Consider the following 18,243-nt stretch of genomic DNA (forward strand, 5'->3'; position numbering starts at 1 on the left):
AAAGACACATGCACACATATGTTTATTGTGACACTATTCACAATAGCAAAGACTTGGAACCAACCCAAATGTCCATCTGTGACAGACTGGATTAAGAAAATGTGGCACATATACACCATGGAATACTATGCAGCCATAAAAAAGGATAAGTTCATGTCCTTTGTAGGGACATGGATGAAGCTGGGAACCATCATTTTCAGCAAACTATCACAAGGACAAAAAACCAAATACCTCATGTTCTCACTCATAGGTGGTAATTGAACAATGAGAACACTTGGACACAGGGCGGGGAACATCACACACTGGGGCCTGTTGTGGCGTGGAGGGAGGGGGAGGGATAGCATTAGGAGATATACCTAATGTAAATGATGAGTTAATGGGTGCAGCACACCAACATGGCAAATGTATACATATGTAACAAACCTGCACATTGTGCACATGTACCCTAGAACTGAAAGTACAAAAAAAAAAAAAATTAGAAAGTGAGAGAGAGAGATAAATCAATAGTAACTCCTAGGACTTGAACAACTAGTGGGAGGGATGACGTAGCCATTTAAGGGTAAGAGAGATGAACAGGTTTGGGGTGTGGATGGAAAGATTCTTGGGCCATGTAAAGCTTGCTGTGCCCTCAGACATCTAGAGGAGATCACAGGTAGGCAGTCAGATGCACATGGCTGAGGCCCAGTGCAGAGGTCAGAGCTGGGGATGCACATTCCAGAGTCAAAGGACAAGGGACTTGAGGAGACACTGGGAGAGAGCACAGAGAGAAGGAAGAAGGCCAAGGACAGGCCTGAGGTTAGCTCCCACATTCAGATGGCAGCAAAGGACACTGAGAAGGAAGGTCTGCAGGTGGAAGAAAACCCAGACACAGAGCTCAGGGACATGGAAGCTAAGAGGAGAGAGCATTTCCAGGACAGATGGTCAACTCCAGTATTGACCCATCTGCCCTGGAAATGGGGGTCAAAGAAGAGGAGGACAGAGAAGGCACCACTGATCTAGCAACCAGGAGGTCATCAATGACCTTGACAAGAGAAGATCAAGGGAGCAGGGATCAGATGCCCCTCTAGCATAGGTAGAAGCAAGGCCAGGAGTGGGAGATGTTGGAGATGGTGCCATGGAAGTCTGCAGGTGAAGGAGGGCTGAGTGAGTGTCTGAAGACCTGGTCCTGGGAAAAGTGGAGAGGATGGGATGTCTCCCAAAGTGTGAAGGGATGGCTGGAGGAAGAAAAGACAGACTTCAGTGTTCTGTGAGCCTCCAAAAGGCAAGCCTAAGAGCCCCCACTGAGACTTAGAGAGGAAAGATTTACAATCAGCCAGAGGAAGGACTTCAAACCAGGAGGTTCGCATGGGGAAGGATGGCCTCTTTGCGAGCCTCATGACCTGCTATCACTTACTAGCTCCACAAGGTCTTGGTGGCCATCAAGTCAGGGGGATGCCGGGCTATAAATGGCGACATGTGGTGGAAAGCTGGAAGAGCCTCTAGCTGCCGTAACCTTGTGAGCATTCCCTAATCTAATGGGTGGGTAGATCCTTGGTCCTTCCAGCCCGACCCCTTTCTTTCCTTCCTTCCCATTCTCATGCCTTCCCCTAGCCTCCTGCCTTTGCCAAGTGATTGGCATAAAATTCTGAAAGATGGTCTACAAGGGAGGAAGCATAGGAGCGTGAAGAAGGAGAAGAGGGAGAATGGGTGGTGGAAGCTGAAGGAAGGAACAGAGTTTGGGGAGCTGACCTGGGGTGAAGAAGGGGTGAGGCCCTGACAGGCACTGCACCCATCTGATCCGGCCTCCTCAGTTTACAGGGAAGCAGACAAGGCCCAGGGAGGGAGTGCTATCCCCCCATGGAAATGCTGTGAGTCTGGGCGAACCTGAGCGGGGAAGAGACCCCCTTACTCCACCTCCACGGAGCCCTACAGGGACGTGTGAGGTGCTTTAACCTTGGAGCACTCAGGGAGTTACAGAGCCCATGACCTCCTTTGTATCACCCTGAGTTGGGTTAATGACCTCAGTTTTGCAGATGGTGTAATTGAGGCACAGAAATATTCATGTAAGTGGTTATTTGCCCAGGAGACTCCACAGAGACTCAAAAGCCACAAAGCTTTGGGTTCAGAGCACTCCTGGAGCAACTCTGACTTGAGGAGGAGGAGTCTCCCAGTGCCAACCAACTCCACTTCCACCAGCAGCCTCAGCCTGCTGCAGCCTGGGTTCTGCCAGGCCCCAAGAAGCCCACATCAGGTATGTGGGACCAACGGGAGAAGCTGCCATGTTTGTTTTGCTTTTTGTTTTTCCAGCACCCAGTCCAGAACATTCCACCAAACCTGCATCTCCCAAATCCTTCCTAGTTGGGTGAAGCCCAAGAGCTCCGGCCCTTTTTCCCTCCTTTTCTGCAGAAGAGAACATTGACCAGGAAGGCTTAAGCGAGCCAGCTGCACCTGCCATGCAGGAGTGTGCCTTCTCCACTGTCCTGCCCTCAGATGGCCACGATGGCATTCGGGACTGCAGGGGTCACACTGCCCCCAAGGGCTCCTCTTTGAAATGTATAATTGCTAGGAGCAGGTGGAGGGACACATTTTTCAGAGGCAACAATCAGAAAACACTAAGTATACTTGGGAAGGCGGGAGGGAGAAGGACACAGAAGACAGAAGGTGGAAGAGACAGGGAAGGAGGAGATGAGAGACCCTAAAGATCATCTTGTCTGAGATCAACCCTGCAGCTTTTAAAACAGTTGCAAAGAAGCGATCTACTTTTTTTTTTTTTTTTTTTTTTAGATACGGTCCTACTCTGTCACCCAGGCTGGAGTGCAGAGGCATGATCTTACCTCACTGCAGCCTCGAACTTCTGGGCTCAAGTCATCTTCTGACCTCAGCCTCCTAAGTAGCTAGGACTACAAGTGTGCACCACCATGTCTAGCTTTTTTTTTTCTTAATTTTTGATAGAGATGGGGTCTTGTTATGTAGACCAGGCTGGTCTTGAACTCCTAGCCTCAAGTGATCCTCCCACCTCAGCCTCTTAAAAGTTCTGGGATTATAGGCATGAGCAACTGTGCCTGACCAGAAGTGATCTACTTAAATCAATATGGCCTTTTTTTATGATCTAACAGCCAGGAGCTGAAGGCAGAAATAGAAGACCTGAGAGGACTTGGAAAGAAAAGACAAGGATACTCACCCAGCCCTGCATGAGCTGTCCACAGCCCAGAAGGAAGAACCCCTCTAACCCCTCCCATGAGTGCTGGGACTCTGTAGTCACACAGGAGATATGGTGCTCCAGCTCCACCCACCACCTGGAAGTGACCTAACCTTTGGTGACTCAGTTTCCTCATCTGTAAAATGGAGGGTAATGAATACACCCACCTCAAAGGTTTGAGGGTAAGGACTCAGTGGGATAATACATGTAAGGCACCCAGCATAGTGCCTGGCCCCAGACACTCACTTGGCTCGCTTTTCTGCCAAGAGGGCCCTCTTGTGTCATCTATTTGGGGCTTGCTCTTTTTTCCTATAGCTGGTGCTACCCTGGCCTTGGGAAGTCTTCCACACTCCATCCCAGAAGCCCAGGAAGAAGGGTGCAGGGAGAAGGCTGTCCCACCCACAGGCAGCCTGGGCCAGCCCTGCTCCGGACCTCAGAGACAAGTGTCTCCTGAGTTGCCTTCCACACCTCCTCTTTGCCAGCCCATTACAGTGGTAAGACCAGGAGGGCCAAGACTGGTGTGGAGTATGGAAAGGGGGCCAGTGAGGCCAGCCAAGGAGCCTGTGGCTGTGCCTGGATCTAGAGGATCCAGAGGGCCCTGGAGATGCTCACACAGGTGGTCCAGCCCAGTTCTCCAAAGCCAGAGGCTCCGCGGGATTTGGGGAATATGTGAGCAAACACAGAAGGATTATGTGCACTCGCCAGAGGGTCCTCTGTGTGTGCAATGACAGAAGCAGACGTATCTACAGAAGGCAGAGTTAAAGGGGTTTCAGTTGGGCTGGGGCTAGCAGGGAAGGCTTCAAGGAGGAAGTGGATACTGGCGGGAGTACAAGGACTTGGATGTGGAGCCAGACCCAGTTGGCAGAAGCTGAGTGAAGCCCTTTGTGCTGTGGCCATGGGCCAGTCTGACAGTCAACTCTGCTGGGACAGTGCCTGGGGGACTCCTGCCTCAGTTCTCCTCTGTCCCTGTGACTGAAGCGGGGGATGTTTTCCTGAGGCAGTGCATGCAACACTGCCCACCTTGCAGGACAGAGGCCATGACCATGGGGGCACTGCTGCCTCCCCCTGCTCTCTGAGCAGTTGCCAGGCAGACAGGTAGCTAGGCCAGTCCAGAGGGATCAGGGTTGGAGCTGACCGTGGAGGACAAGTACCCACTATCCTCCTCCACCTCCCCAGAGGGGCCATGCTCGGTGAGAGGTGATCAGGAGGAGGTCTAGTCAGTTAGCACAGGAGTATGTCATCTGCTTTCACTGCCCCCTCTCTACGTTTTTTTTAATTTTAAATGGAGTTTTGCTCTTGTTGCCCAGGCTGGAGTGCAATGGCACGATCTCAGCTCACCATAATCTCCGCCTCCTGAGTTCAAGCGATTCTCCCGTCTCAGCCTCCTGAGAAGCTGGGATTACAGACATGTGCCATCACGCCTGGCTAATTTTGTATTTTTAGTAGAGACAGGGCTTCTCCACCCTCTCTACTTTTTATACCCCACCCCACCAACTGTCAGTCTTCCTTTCCCACCCAGAAGCCCACAAATGTCAGCCTGCCCTACTATCAGCTCTTTTCAAGAGCGAATTCTCTGGCAATTCCAGCCTGTGAATGAGTTTCTGATTCTAATGTGTTTCCAGAAAGGAGACAACTTTTCAAAGACAATGGCAGGAGACAAGGTTAAATCCAAAGGAATAAATTTCTAAGGGAAGACTCAGAACATTGAAATCAAAGTTTGCTTTCTTACCAATAGCCTTTACTATTTCCTTGCGTAATTCATTTTTTTTACATAATTCACATTTATTGAGCACCTACTACATAACAGGTGCCACACTAGGTGCTGGGAATTCAAAACTGAAGATGCACAACCACTGTCTTGCTGAGAAGATGGAAGCATAAACACATGAGAAAGGTCTTCACAGGCCTTCCTACTTGTGCAAAACACCCACTTAAACAGAAACATTTGCAGACTGAAAATTATTCCAGCTGGGTGCCATGGCTCACGCCTGTAATCCCAGCATTGGGAGGCCAAGGCAGGTGGATCACTTGAGGTCAGGAGTTCAAGACCCAGCCTGGCCAACATAGTGAAACCCCATCTCTACTAAAAGATACAAAAGTTAGCTGGCCCTGGTGGCAGGTGCCTGTAGTCCCAGCTACTCAGTAGGCTGAGGGAGGAGAATTGCTTGCACCCGGGAGGCGGAGGTTGCAGTGAATCAAGATTGCACCACTGCATTCCAGCCTGAGCGATGGAGTGAAACTCTGTCTCAAAAAAAAAAAAAGAAAGAAAAAAAGAAAAAGAAAAAGAAAATTATTCTTATATGCTCATTAAATCAGTTCCCCTAAGGATGCTTATTGGACAACACATTATAGACCTAGACTTGAAATTAATAAAGCTATATGTCAATGTATATCTTATAGCTCGCACCTTTCTAGTTCAGCCTGGACTTCCTTTTATGAGCACTATCTGGCTTGAATTTGCTTTGTGGTGCTGTTTGGAGTTTTCCAGACTAATCATTTGGACTGGCTCCTTCTCCTTGTGGCTCCTGCTTGAGTATACACAATGTATGAGTCATTTGCTTTTTTGTCCCTCTTCATCCTCTGGTTATATTTGGTACTTCCTGACTTCCTTTCCAAACTGTTAATAATAAATAACAGGTTGTAACACACTTCAACACCACACAAATATAGATAGCAAAACATGGCATGCACTGAATTATTCAATAGGTGAATAATACCATGAAGCTCATCCCATCTTCCAGATTTGGAGAGTTGTTAATTGGGACAATGTACATGGTGTCCTCGTTAGGTCCTCCCCCAAGCTCTGCATATCTGCTGCCAGGAGCTGTCCTGCCCATTTTAAAGAAGGCAGAAGCTGCTCACACACCAGGGTAAAAACTCTTCAATATCCAGTTCCATTCTAACTACGTTAACCACTATTTCCCACATGTGGGGACTCTACATACTGCAGTCCTTCAACTAGGTGGGTACTTTGGGGTCAACTAGAAATGGATATTTGAAATTGGAATTGTCCCAGGAAAATGTGAAAGGTGTGGTCATGCCATTTATTCTGTGACTAAGGAAATTCTTGCTCAGATGGGAGCGCTCCAGAAGAAAGTCAACTCAGCTGATAACAACATTGCATCAAAGGCACCTGAATTCCAAAACCAACTTGACAGAGGTCAGCTGTGTTTCTGACCCTGTGGGCTCCCAGCTGATAGGAAAAAGGAAGCTGGCCCAGATCATGGAGAGAGGGGCAGAGAAAATAAAGGGCAAGGGGTGTGAGAAAGGCAGTAGGGAAGCAAGGACGTGGAGGAGAGAGGGAGGCAATGGGGAGGGAGAAAGGAAGGAGGGCCAAGAACAGGTAACAGGAAGAAAGGCAGAGGAGAACACAGGTGCAGTGAGGGGTAAGAGAAGTTACAGGTGAAACCGTGGAAAGAGGAAGGAAAGACAAAAGATGCTGGCAGCAGGAAAAGTTAGGAATGGAGCCCACACAGTGGCAATGGTTTCAGCCACTGCCTGGAGACATCTGCCCAGAAACAGCTTCCCAGGGGCCCATCTGTCTGCCTTGCTCACTTGACTCACTTTTCTTTTCTTTTCTCTCTTCTCTTCTCTTTTCTTCTTTCTTTCTCTTTCTTTCCTTCTCTTTCTCTTTCTTTCTCTTTCTCTTTTCTCTTTCTTTTCCTTCCTTCCTCTCTCTCTCTCTCTCTCTCTCTTTCTTTCTTGACAGGGTTTCACTGTCACTCAGGCTGGAGTGCAGTGGCACAATCTCAGCTCACTGCAGCCTCCGCCTCCCAGGTTCAAGCTGTTCTCCCACCTCAGCCTCCCAAGTAGCTAGGATTATAGGCATGTGCCACCACCTCAGCTAATTTTTGTATTTTTAGTGGAAATGGGGTTTCACCATGTTGGCCAGGCTGGTCTCGAACTCCTGACCTCAAGTGATACGCCTGCCTCGACCTCCCAAAGTGCTGGGATCATAGGCATGAGCCACCATGCCTGGCCTTGACTAGCATTTTCTACCCCAAACCTCTTGAAGAACTCTCCCAGGAGTTCAGTAGGGAGGTACACACTTGCTGACTTACCTAGACTGCTCACCACCTGGGAGGCAGGGCCACTCAGCAGACAGGCCAGCATGGGAGGCTCAGCTTCCTAGGATAAGCATGGGCCCCCACCTCACCTGTGATGTCCAGAGCTCCCTCTGCACTTCCATGGAAAGAACTGTGGTCCCAAAGGCCAGCATAAGACCCTCCAGCCCAGGACACCATGTGTGGCCATCCCCACACCCTCGTGCACATCTGTGGACATTTGCTCAACTGTTTTCTGACACCAGAGACTCATCTTTCTCAAAGCATTGAATAAAAACATACATATCAGGGGTCCTTGAAAAACCCATTACTTTTCCTCTGCAGGGTCAATTTAATGTTTGTGCGTCAAAATCACCAGCAACAAAAATGTAAGCCTCTCTCTCAGGGAAACGGACGTGAGAGTTACCCCCTCCTTAGAAATACAAAAATTAAGAAACCAAACAGCTTAATCAGCCCCTGGGAATGCTTAGCTGGCAGGTTCCAGTCACACCCAGCTCCCAGCAGAGACAGTATCCTGCCTCGTCTGCAAAAATTCTCCACAATACCCTCCCTGCAATGAGTGTGCCCAGCCTCAGAATATTCCATTTTTATTCATTCAACAAATATTACTGATCAAGAGGAAATAGCCACATGATGGGGCGTATAGCAAATCTCAACACCATCTTGATGGAAATGGTTCTGCTCCAGCCAAGGGCAACCTCCCCTGTGGGCAGGGCAGGGAGTACCTGGGCAGGGGACTTCAGAGAAGCAGGGAACACCCACCTGACACCCGCTTCTTGATGCCACCCACCCATACACACCTACACACACTTGCTGGCTGATATCTGAAATCCCTGCAGCAGGGACAGAGCTTCGGCCCCCACCCCTAAATGGAGGTTTGAGACCAAGACTCCCCACCCTACCCACCGGATAGAAGGGGCCAGTGAATCCCTGCTCGGTTGTGGTTGGGTCCTATGCCTCATCCTTCAAACTCATTCACCCTCAGGTTAAAGGAACCAGGTGGGATACTAAAGTGCAAGGAGTTTTGAGCCACTGGAACGAGCCTGCTTCTTCCACCCTAGGAAGTGGACAATGTGGCAGGGGCTGCAGGGCCACCCCGGGTCAGGCTTCCCCCCTCCCTGGCCTTTTGCCGGGGTCTGTACCTGGAGCTGGAGTCACTGCCGCTCTGCACTGCTGGATCATCCGTGACATTAAAGAGCCCCGTCCAATTGGACAGCTGGTCACCACTCTGCCAACCAAACTGGAGGCCTCTGGCAAGAAAACGAGGCAGTCGGTACTCATGCTCATTTGCTGGGTTAAGCCTGCCTACCAGAGAGCCACATTCTGTCGCTGTGCCCAAGTGACACATCGCCTTGGTCATGCAGTTAAAGGAGGTGATGGTACTGACTCCAACCATGAGGATGGCGATCATAAACCACAGCACTCTGCAGTGCTCTCTGCTGTTCTGCACTCATCCCCTCATTCCATCTGTACCAGCAGGGCTGAGAGCACGCATTTCACATACAGGGACATTGAGACTTCGTGAGACAAAGGTCACAGAGCTCTTCTACCTCCTATACTGTGCTATCCCTCAATTCCTGCCTCCAGTTAAACCAAAAGAGCGCCAGCGCCAGCACCAGCATTTTGTCCTCCTCAAAAGCCAGACACACTTCAGGGCTTTTAATAAAATCTACAGTATTCCAGCACACAAGGATACCATTTTTGGTTCAAGATGTGCACTCAACACAGGTTTATCTCCACTCCTTCCCCAACCCTCACTAAAATGACAGCAAAGGGATAAATACAGACATGCATGTGGGGAGAAGGCCATAGAAGGGGCCAGCAATAACATGCTGGATGATGAAAAGCACAAGGTCACAGACCTCCACCAGAGAGTGGACACCTGACTGCCTGCAAAAAGCAGATCTACTCACAGTGAACAACTCAGGAAGGCTCAGGAATGGAAGGTCCCCAGGGCCAACAAAGGTGGGAGTGCAAAATGGAGCTAAGAGCAGGATTGTTTGAAGTCTGCACAAAAAGCAGTTAGACAACCCTCTCCCCAGTGCCCTGTGAATTCCCATACCAGGCCCTCTTCCCAAGCCCAGGCAGCCTGGCCACTCCACCTGCCCACCTCACAGATGTCAGGAGATTGCTTTCTGGGGAAACTGACTCACAGAAGTTCTGTGCTGTTTTCTTATATCAGAGACTCTGCACTGAAAACAGCAGGTGTGCCTGAAAGTCTGCTTACTGAGTGCACCTGGCTTCTGAATGCTTGGGCCACACACCTGCCTTCCAGGTTTGTTGAGGGATGGGTTTCTCAGGAGGGAAACTGACCTGCTCAAAAGAAACAGATATAGAGGAAAGGGTTAGTGCCTGCTTCATCGCCCCAGGGCAGGCTTTCTCAGCCTGGCACTATGGCATCTGGGGCTGGTTACTTCTTTGTTGTGGGACTGTCCTGTGCATTAAAGGATGCTGAGCAACATCCCTGCTCTCTACCACTAGATGCCAGCAGCATTGTACCCCGGACCCTTCTGTTGTGGCAATCAAAAATGTCTCCAGACATTGCCAGTGTCTCCTGGGGGCAAAATTGCCCCAGTTGAGAATCGCTGTCTATAACAATCCACAGAGCTTCCAAGAAACTTTCTAGTGACTGGCTGGCCCTTAAATATAAACAGGCTATTAGGACCATCAGCATGTGAAGAAAACTTTAACGGTCAGAACAAAACAAAACAAAATAAAACAAAATAGCTTTCTCTGCTCATGACCAGTGTGGTCTCAATATGCAGAACGATTCCAGTGAATTCATAAACCCGTACCTCCCAAGGAAATGCTTCGCCAGCAACCACGTCATCGGTGCCAAGGACCATGTGTCCACGCAAAGGGACGTGGGCGAAATTGACAAGGTTACAGGCAGGTTTAACGACCAGTTTAAAACCTATGTTATCCAGAGGGCCATTTGCAGGATGGGTGAGTCAAATGATTCCATTCTCCGACTGGCCAAAGCCAATAGCATCACCTCAGAAAGAACTTTTGACTGGACAGAATCATGGATGTGAAATATTTCTATAAATAAATAGTGAGGCCAGGCTTGGTGGCTCATGCCTATAATCCCAGCACTTCGGGAGGCCGAGGTGAGTGGATCACCTGAGCTCAGGAGTTTGAGACCAGACTAGACAACATGGTGAAAGCCCATCTCTACAAAAAATACAAAAATTAGCTGGGCATGGTGACACTCGCCTTGGGAGGCTAAGGCAGGAGAATCCTTTGATCCTGGGAGGTGGAGGTTGAAGTGAGCCGAGATCACACCACTGCACTCCAGCCTGAGCAAGAGAGTGAGACCCTGTCTTGAATGAATGAATGAATGAATGAATGAATGAATGAATGAATGAATAAGTAAATAGTGAAACACTTATAAAAAGAATGCAGGGAGAAAAAGACAAAAGAAAAAAGAAGGCGGAGCGTAGTGGCTCATGCCTGTAATCCCAGCACTTTGGAAGGCCGAAGCAGGCGGATTGCCTGAGGTCGAGAGTTCGAGACCAGCCTGGCCAGCATGGTGAAACCCTGTCTCTACTAAAAATACAAAAATTAGCTGGGCATGGTGGCAGGTGCCTGTAATCCCAGCTACTCAGGAGGCTGAGGCAGGAGAATCGCTTGAACCTGGGAGGTGGAGGTTGCAGTGAGCTGAGATCATGCCATTGCACTCCAGCCTGGGTGACAAGAGTGAAACTCTATCTCAAAAAAAAAAAAAAAAAAAGCAGAAATTTTTTTTTCAGTAAAACCCTTAATAATAAATAGCCTCTAAGCTAAGGGAATCGGGCAGCAGATGGTCACTGGAGCTGGGAACTGATCCATCCATATCTCCAATAATAGGTTAAGTGCCTGAGTCTCTGCACCTCTTGAGGCCTCTTTAAAGATGACTATCTCAGTTGCCTTCAAAGTCCTTGACTGCAAGTATCATAGATCTGAGCCTTCTTCTATGATGCCCACGCATCCCCCTCTTCAGAAGTCTAGCTCAACTCCTACGCGTGTATCAGCTTGGTCTCTCAGCCAGACCCTAGGCTGAGGAGGCTCCTTGGGGCCCTGCTAGCAGAGAGCTGCACACATGAGGTGCTCCAGCGATGCTTTGCTGAGTCACAGTAGACCCCATTCTCATACTCTCCAGGCTCCACAGCAGTGGGGAGCTCAGAGCAAAATGTACAACTCACAGGACAGAGGCCGAAGCCAAACAAAATGCTTGTCCAGTTCTTAGTCCATTCAAAAAACAGAAGTGCTCCGGTCTGCTTCTGATTCAATAGTTATTCATTTATCCACTTATTTATTTATTGAAGTGGTTGTTTCCTTTCAAAGAGATCACCAAGGTATTTCTTGGAGAAAATTTGGGCTTGGTTTATTCAGAAGAGAGACACTTTGAGCACCTATTACGAACCCAGCCCTTTACATAAATGGTCTCAATTCCTACAAATGCCTCACACAGAAAATCTCATGATCGGGCCAAGCATGGTGGCTCACACCTGTAATCCCAGAACTTTGGGAAACCGAGACGGGTGGATCACTTGAGGTCAGGAGTTCGAGACCAGCCTAGCCAACATGGTGAAACCCCGTGTCTACTAAATATACAAAAATTAGCTGGGCATGGTGGCACATGCCTGTAATCACAGCTACTCTGGGAGGCTGAGGCATGAGAATCACTTGAACCCAGGAGGCCGAGGTTGCAGTGAGGAGAGATCATGTCACTGCACTCCAGCCTGGGTGACAGAGCAAGATGAAAGAAAGAAAGAGAGGAAGAGAGGAAGGAAGGAAGGAGGGAAGGAAGGAAGAAAGGAAGGAAGGAAGGAAGGAAGGAAGGAAGGAAGGAAGAAGGAAAATCTCATTATCTCCATTTACAGCTGATAAAATATGCAGCTCAGAGAGGTTTAGCAGCTTGCCCAAGTAACAAGTAGCCAAGCTAAGATTTAAACCAAGGGCTAACTCTAAATGCTTCTACTCCTAAAAGCCTTTACCAAACAGCCTAGAGGCCAAGAAAACAGTAATATTTCCACCCGAGATTTTGCAAACTAGCTAGTTCACAAACATATCAAATCAATGTCCAGCCCAGGAGTCTGCTATGAGACTCACGGGTCCTTAAAAAATAGTCTAACCAGCTAGACTTCTTCCCACGGAATGCATGAAGGGTCAGCTAGCCAACCACACTGTCGTCCTCCTACCCATGGTGAGACCCCATGCCCCTTCACATGGCAGTCCCCTCCCAGGACTATAGAGGTGAGGGACTACTGAGCAGAAAATATGATGACTTAGAAAGACACTCATTATTAAATGGGGGGAAAAAACAAGCTACAAGAGGAGATACACAGTAGTAGTTCTATTTATGTAAGGTTTTATACCAGAAAGCTGGTTACTTTTGTAGCTGGAATTAAAGTTTATTCTTTCTTTTGGTTTAGCAATGTTTACTCATTTATCTCAAAAAAACCTAATTGCATAATTTTCAAAACCAATGTATTATATAATTTAAATTCCATTCCTGAACTAAGGATAGGATCTATTATTAGTCAAAGAAACCTAATGAGGAAGGTGTGTGGAGGTATAAAGGAAGATGACAAAAGGAAAAACATTTCATGGCTGGGCACGGTGGCTCACTCCTGTAATGCCAGTACTTTGGGAGGCCATGGTGGGAGGATCACTTGAGGTCAGGAGTTTGAGACCAGCCTGACCAACATGGTGAAACCCTGTCTCTACTTAAAAAAAAAAAAAAAAAAATTTATCCAAGCATGGTGGTGAGCACCTGTAGTCCCAGCTACTTGGGAGGCTGAGAACCTGGGAGGCAGAGGCTGCAGTGAGGTGAGGTTGCACCACTGCACTCCAGTCTAGGTGACTGAGTGAGACTCTGTCTCAAAAATAATAATTAAATAAAACAAAATTTTAAAAAACGTTAAAAAATAAAACATTTTATTCACTCATTCATTTATACAACATTTATTGAGCATCTACTATGCATCAGGAACTGGTAGTTGCTGGGCCAAGTAACAGCAAAGAGCAAACTCTTGTTTCCAAAATGCTCACCATAAAACTGAGATAAGTACACTAACACACATGGAAATATTAGCAAACAAGAGAGGACAAAATCAAGTGCTTAAACAGAATGCTGTAACTGGTTTTTTATGACTAATTTATTTTTTCAGGAGGAATATATTTGAAGTGAATATGACAGGATGTTAACATTTGTTAACACTCCTTATTCTCAGTCATGACTGCATGAATGTTTGTTATATTGTTCTCCACACTCCTTTGTAGTCTATATTTCTACAATAAAACTACATGTTAAAATAAGTTTTAAGTCCGGGCACGGTGGCTCGTGCCTGTAAGACCAGCACTTTGGGAAGCCAAGGTAAGGGGGATCATGAGGTCAGGAGTTCAAGACCAACCTGGCCAAGATGGTGGAATCCCGTCTCTACTAAAAATACAAAAAAATTAGCCGGATGTGGTGGTGCACACCTGTAATCTCAGCTGCTAGGGAGGCTGAGGCAGAGAATTGCTTGAACCCAGGAGGCGGAGGTTGCAGTGAGTCAAGATCACGCCACTGCATTCCAGCCTGGGTGACACAGCGAGACTTCATCTCAAAAAACAAACAAACAAACAACAAAAAAACAAGTGCTTAACTGTGCTAAACTCGTAATCACTAACAAGGCCTTGGAGTAGCCAAAGTCAGCTTCCTGGACTCAGTCAGCCTTGCAGAATCTTTGCACCTTGCAGGTTAAGCTAGGCTTGAACACAGTCTTGAACCTAAGGAAATAGAACATATAAAGAATTATGTAAACTGATTTATTCAAGACTGGATTCAGATATTTAGAGGCCCCAAGCACTGAAAAGTGTGTGGTGCCACCTGACGCCCATACTTACTCAAAAGTTATGTGCCTGTTAAAATAAAAATAGCTCTGTCTGGATTTTCTGATTATGAAATCCGGGATATGTTTATGGAGGCTCAGCTTTTCTCTGTCGTGTGGTTATTGCTGACAACCTGGCTCAGCCAGGTCCCCGGTTGTGTAACCCACAGCCATGTAACTTAGCCCCTTGCTCTCATGGCAATGAATACTACAGCCATCAGAGGGTGGGGAAAGCTGCCCATGCTTCCCTGAGCCAACTACTAGGGGAATTTCAGGACAGAAGGCAAAAATCACATCTTAGGGAAGCGATTTAAAAACAGGTGGAACTACCTCCATTGATAATACCCTCCAAATATTGTAAGACATTATCTTATTAAAATTTTTGCCAATGGATTAAAAAATATATATGTTCCAGGCACTGTGACAGATTTACATGTTATTTCAAATCCTCCCAAAAGCCTATAGGTGGGCATTAGTACGCCATTTCACAGATGAGGAAACTGAACCTAGGGAGATTAGAGTTACAACCTGCCCAGATACTGTGAAGAGCAGAGGAAGTATTCAAGCCCAAGCCCAACGCCAATGCCCATGTTTCTTCCTTCTCTCCTTTAACCCCATGTTCTCATGCTCTTTTTTGGGGATAAAAATACTTTTCCATTGTCCAATATTTTTAATATTGTTCGGGCTGCTGCCATTGCTGTGGACTGTTTAATGATGAAGTCCATATAAAACAAACCATGACTGGGCGTGGTGGCTCATGCCTGTAATCCCAGCATTTTGGGAGGCTGAGGCAGGCAGATCACAAGGTCAAGAGGTCAACATGGTGAAACCCTGTCTCTTCTAAAAACATAAAAATTAGCTGGGTGTGGTGGCATGTGCCTGCAGTCCCAGCTACTCGGGAGGCTGAGGCAGGAGAATCGCTTGAACCCAGGAGCGGAGGTTGCAGTGAGCTGAGATAGCATCACTGCACTCCAGCCTGGTGATGGAGTGAGACTCTGTCTCAAAAATAATAATAATAATAACCATAGAATATTATAAAATGAAGAGGCTGAACCAAGTCATCTCTGAGATCCTTTTCCATTTTGATTGAAGAGCCAAAGTCACAGAATTCCTGGCACTGGAGGAGGCCAGTGGAGGCAATTTTGTGGGGGACACAGGAAGGGGAGGAAGTGGCACATGTGTAGCTCTCCATTCACAGTGTGTGGGCTCCTGCACAATCTGCCTTTGCATATGGTAGGCCTGGGGCCAAGCGTGTGCGAGTGCCCACTCAGATGCTGGAATCTCCAGGGTGGCTGAACCAAAAGAGGATGAATCTATGGGGCACAGAGCACTTGGCACCATGGACTTGGGTTCCCCACAGAAGCCCCACACCTGACGCCAGAGCCCAGGACCCCACGTGCTGACTGCTCAACCCAGTGGGGCACAGCGTGCAGCCCAGGTCACCAAAAGACTGGTCATGTGCTCAAGACAAAATGCAACCGAACCCATCCTTGCAAACCACCTCCAAGAGCCTCCTGCTTCAGGCTGAGGCTCCCACAGGCTCTGGAGGGTGAAACTGAAGCCACTGTCATTGCTATGCTCTGTTTTTCAGGTCAGTAGAGGACAGGAAGGCAGCTGCTTCCTGGATGGTCTCCTAGGTCTTCATACCTTCCCTGTCCAATGTCCTAAACACTGCCATCAGAGTGAGCTTCCTAAGGAGTATCCCAATAGCACCACTTGTCTGTTCCAGAACCTTCCAAGACTCCCCATGACCCAAAGGACAGGATTCCAGACCCTAAACTCAGTTCCCCAGCAGTGGTCCTACAGTTTCACTTGCACCCCTCTGCAAACCTCATCTTTTTAAGCCACCATTGTGCTCCCACACTCATCCTGCGCCCCACCTGCCTCAATGTCCCTCAACCTTCAATGTCCAGCTCAAGCACCACCACTTCCCTGAGGCCCTTCTTGACCACTCTGGCCCAGCCTACCGGGCCGTCCCACCTTGGAACCAAGTCAGCACTTACTCTCAAACCCCCTACATCTTCTCATCCTGCCTGACTCAGCAGTCACTTCTACCTGTCTATCTGTGAGTTCTGTCACCCCTACATAATTATGGTCCTTCCTAGGGAAGAAACTAGACTTTATATCTAAACCTGAGCCTCAAATTGTCTTTCTCAAGGTCCTTAAGCAATCAGAGTGGGGAAAGGGGGCTAGGGGTGGGTGCCTTGAGGTTCTAGAACTATGGGACCCTGAACCAGGGGTGGGTGCCTTGAGGTTCTAGAACTATGAGATCCTGAACTCCACCCTCCCCAGAGGCCCCTTTTAAAGAAAATTGGAACAGGAGAGTCTTACCAGTCCTGGGAAAGAGGAAGAAACAGAGGGAGGGGAGGCCAGCCAAAAACACATGCCAGACTGCTTGTTGAGTTCAGCCCTCCGGGGGCAGGCAAAGGGGCTGCAGCCGTAGAGATGTTAGAGGTGCCACCAGGCAAACTTCCACCCAAGAGACAAGGTGTACAGTGGATCATCCAGAGCTAGTAAGGGGCACCAGGCAGGGAGGGGTGTGAGTTGAAGGGCCACAGGGGCTGTCCCCTGTCCCTAAAGTATCTCACCCATTAACCTGTCACTCAGACTCCAAAGGAATGACAGTGTTGCGGCCTACAATTACAAACGGACTTCTTCAATGTTAGGAGATACTGCTGCTGCCCTCAAGAACTGACAGTCTGGTTTTAACCATTAATTGGGAAATGACCACCTTGCACAGGTGGGGTCCTGGGAAGAGTCCGGAGGTTGGGGGTTAGTGAGAGGACAGAAAAAGCAGCGAGCTGGAGAAGGCCAGGCCAGGGTTCTGCTAGGAACTGCAGCACTAATCCCAGAAACTGCTAGTTCTCAGTGAGGGGCAAATAGCTCCAATTGCTAAACAGCCTTTCCCAGGATTTTAGGCAGAAGTGCCAGTTTGATGAGAGAGAAGGTTCTGGATAAGAAGGTGTTATCAGTGCCTCTCCATCACTCACACACCTGCAGCTGCCATGTTCCTTTAAAGGTGTCAACACCAGCCCCATAGGTGGCACTTTCTTCAGAGCTTCAATAGCCATCCAAACAGATGACTCACCTCTGGGCAATGCCTGCCTCTAGAGATTCTTGGATAGAGGGGCTCACATTCCACCATTTACCAGCAGTGTGATTCTCAGCACTGAAACTCTCAGCACTGAACCTCTTTAAGTCTCAGTTTTCTCATCTGTCAAAGGGGATGAATAATCCTCAACCTAAGGATATAAACAGTCTACAAAAGCAGACATATAAATGCTAACATGCATATAAAGCCTTTTATATCTAACAATACACAATTAAAATGTATTTAACCCAATGTTTGCATCCAGAAAAGATAATGGAGTGGTTGATGGACAAGGTGAGAAATCTTCCTTTCCATTTGTACACACTTTTGTAACTTCTGATTTTATATATGCTTGCATTACTTTTTCAAAAAATAAATAAAAGTAGGCCTGGCACTTTGAGAGGCCAAGGCAGGGGGATAGCTTGAACTCAGGAGTTTGAGACCAGCCTGGGCAACATAGTGAGACTCTGTCTCTACCAAAAAAAAAAAAAATCAAAAAATTAGAGCTTGGGAGGCTGCGGCAGGAAGATCATTTGAGCACAGGAGGTTGAGGCTGCAACTAGTCATGATCACACCACTGCACTCCAGCCTGGGTGATGGGGCTAGATGCTGTCTCAAAAAATAAAAATAAAAGTAAATAAGCAAAAGTAGACTGGGCACAGTGGCTAATGCCTGTACTTCCAGTGCTTTGGGAGGCTGAAGTGGGAGGAGAGACCCGGAGTTCAAGGCTGCACTGAGCTATGATTGTGCTACTGCACTACAGCCTGGATGACAGAGCAACACCCTGTGTCTAAAAAAGAAAAAAGAAACAACAACAAAAATTTACAAAAATTAAACAAAATTAAATTTTGGTGTGGATTTAACCTGACTAGTAACCAAAGACATGCAAATGAAAATAATACAATCTTATTTTTAACCTATCAAATTGGTAAAATATATGTAATGTTAATACTCAAGGCTAGGCCGGGCGCGGTGGCTCAAGCCTGTAATCCCAGCACTTTGGGAGGCCGAGACGGGCAGATCATGAGGTCAGGAGATCGAGACCATCCTGGT

The 18,243-nt window shown here is 47.8% G+C and overlaps 1 protein-coding gene and 1 pseudogene across 1 annotated transcript in view; one reads left to right on the forward strand and one right to left on the reverse strand.

Moving 5' to 3' along the window:
- The window catches only part of ST8SIA5 (ST8 alpha-N-acetyl-neuraminide alpha-2,8-sialyltransferase 5), an 88,458-nt gene that overhangs the window by 38,834 nt on the left and 31,381 nt on the right, over positions 1-18,243 (reverse strand).
- LOC108519020 (40S ribosomal protein S21 pseudogene) lies at positions 10,002-10,277 on the forward strand (annotated as a pseudogene).

Source organism: Rhinopithecus bieti, unplaced genomic scaffold (assembly GCF_001698545.2).
Source record: "Rhinopithecus bieti isolate Rb0 unplaced genomic scaffold, ASM169854v2 scaffold_42084, whole genome shotgun sequence".
NCBI lineage: Eukaryota > Metazoa > Chordata > Mammalia > Primates > Cercopithecidae > Rhinopithecus > Rhinopithecus bieti.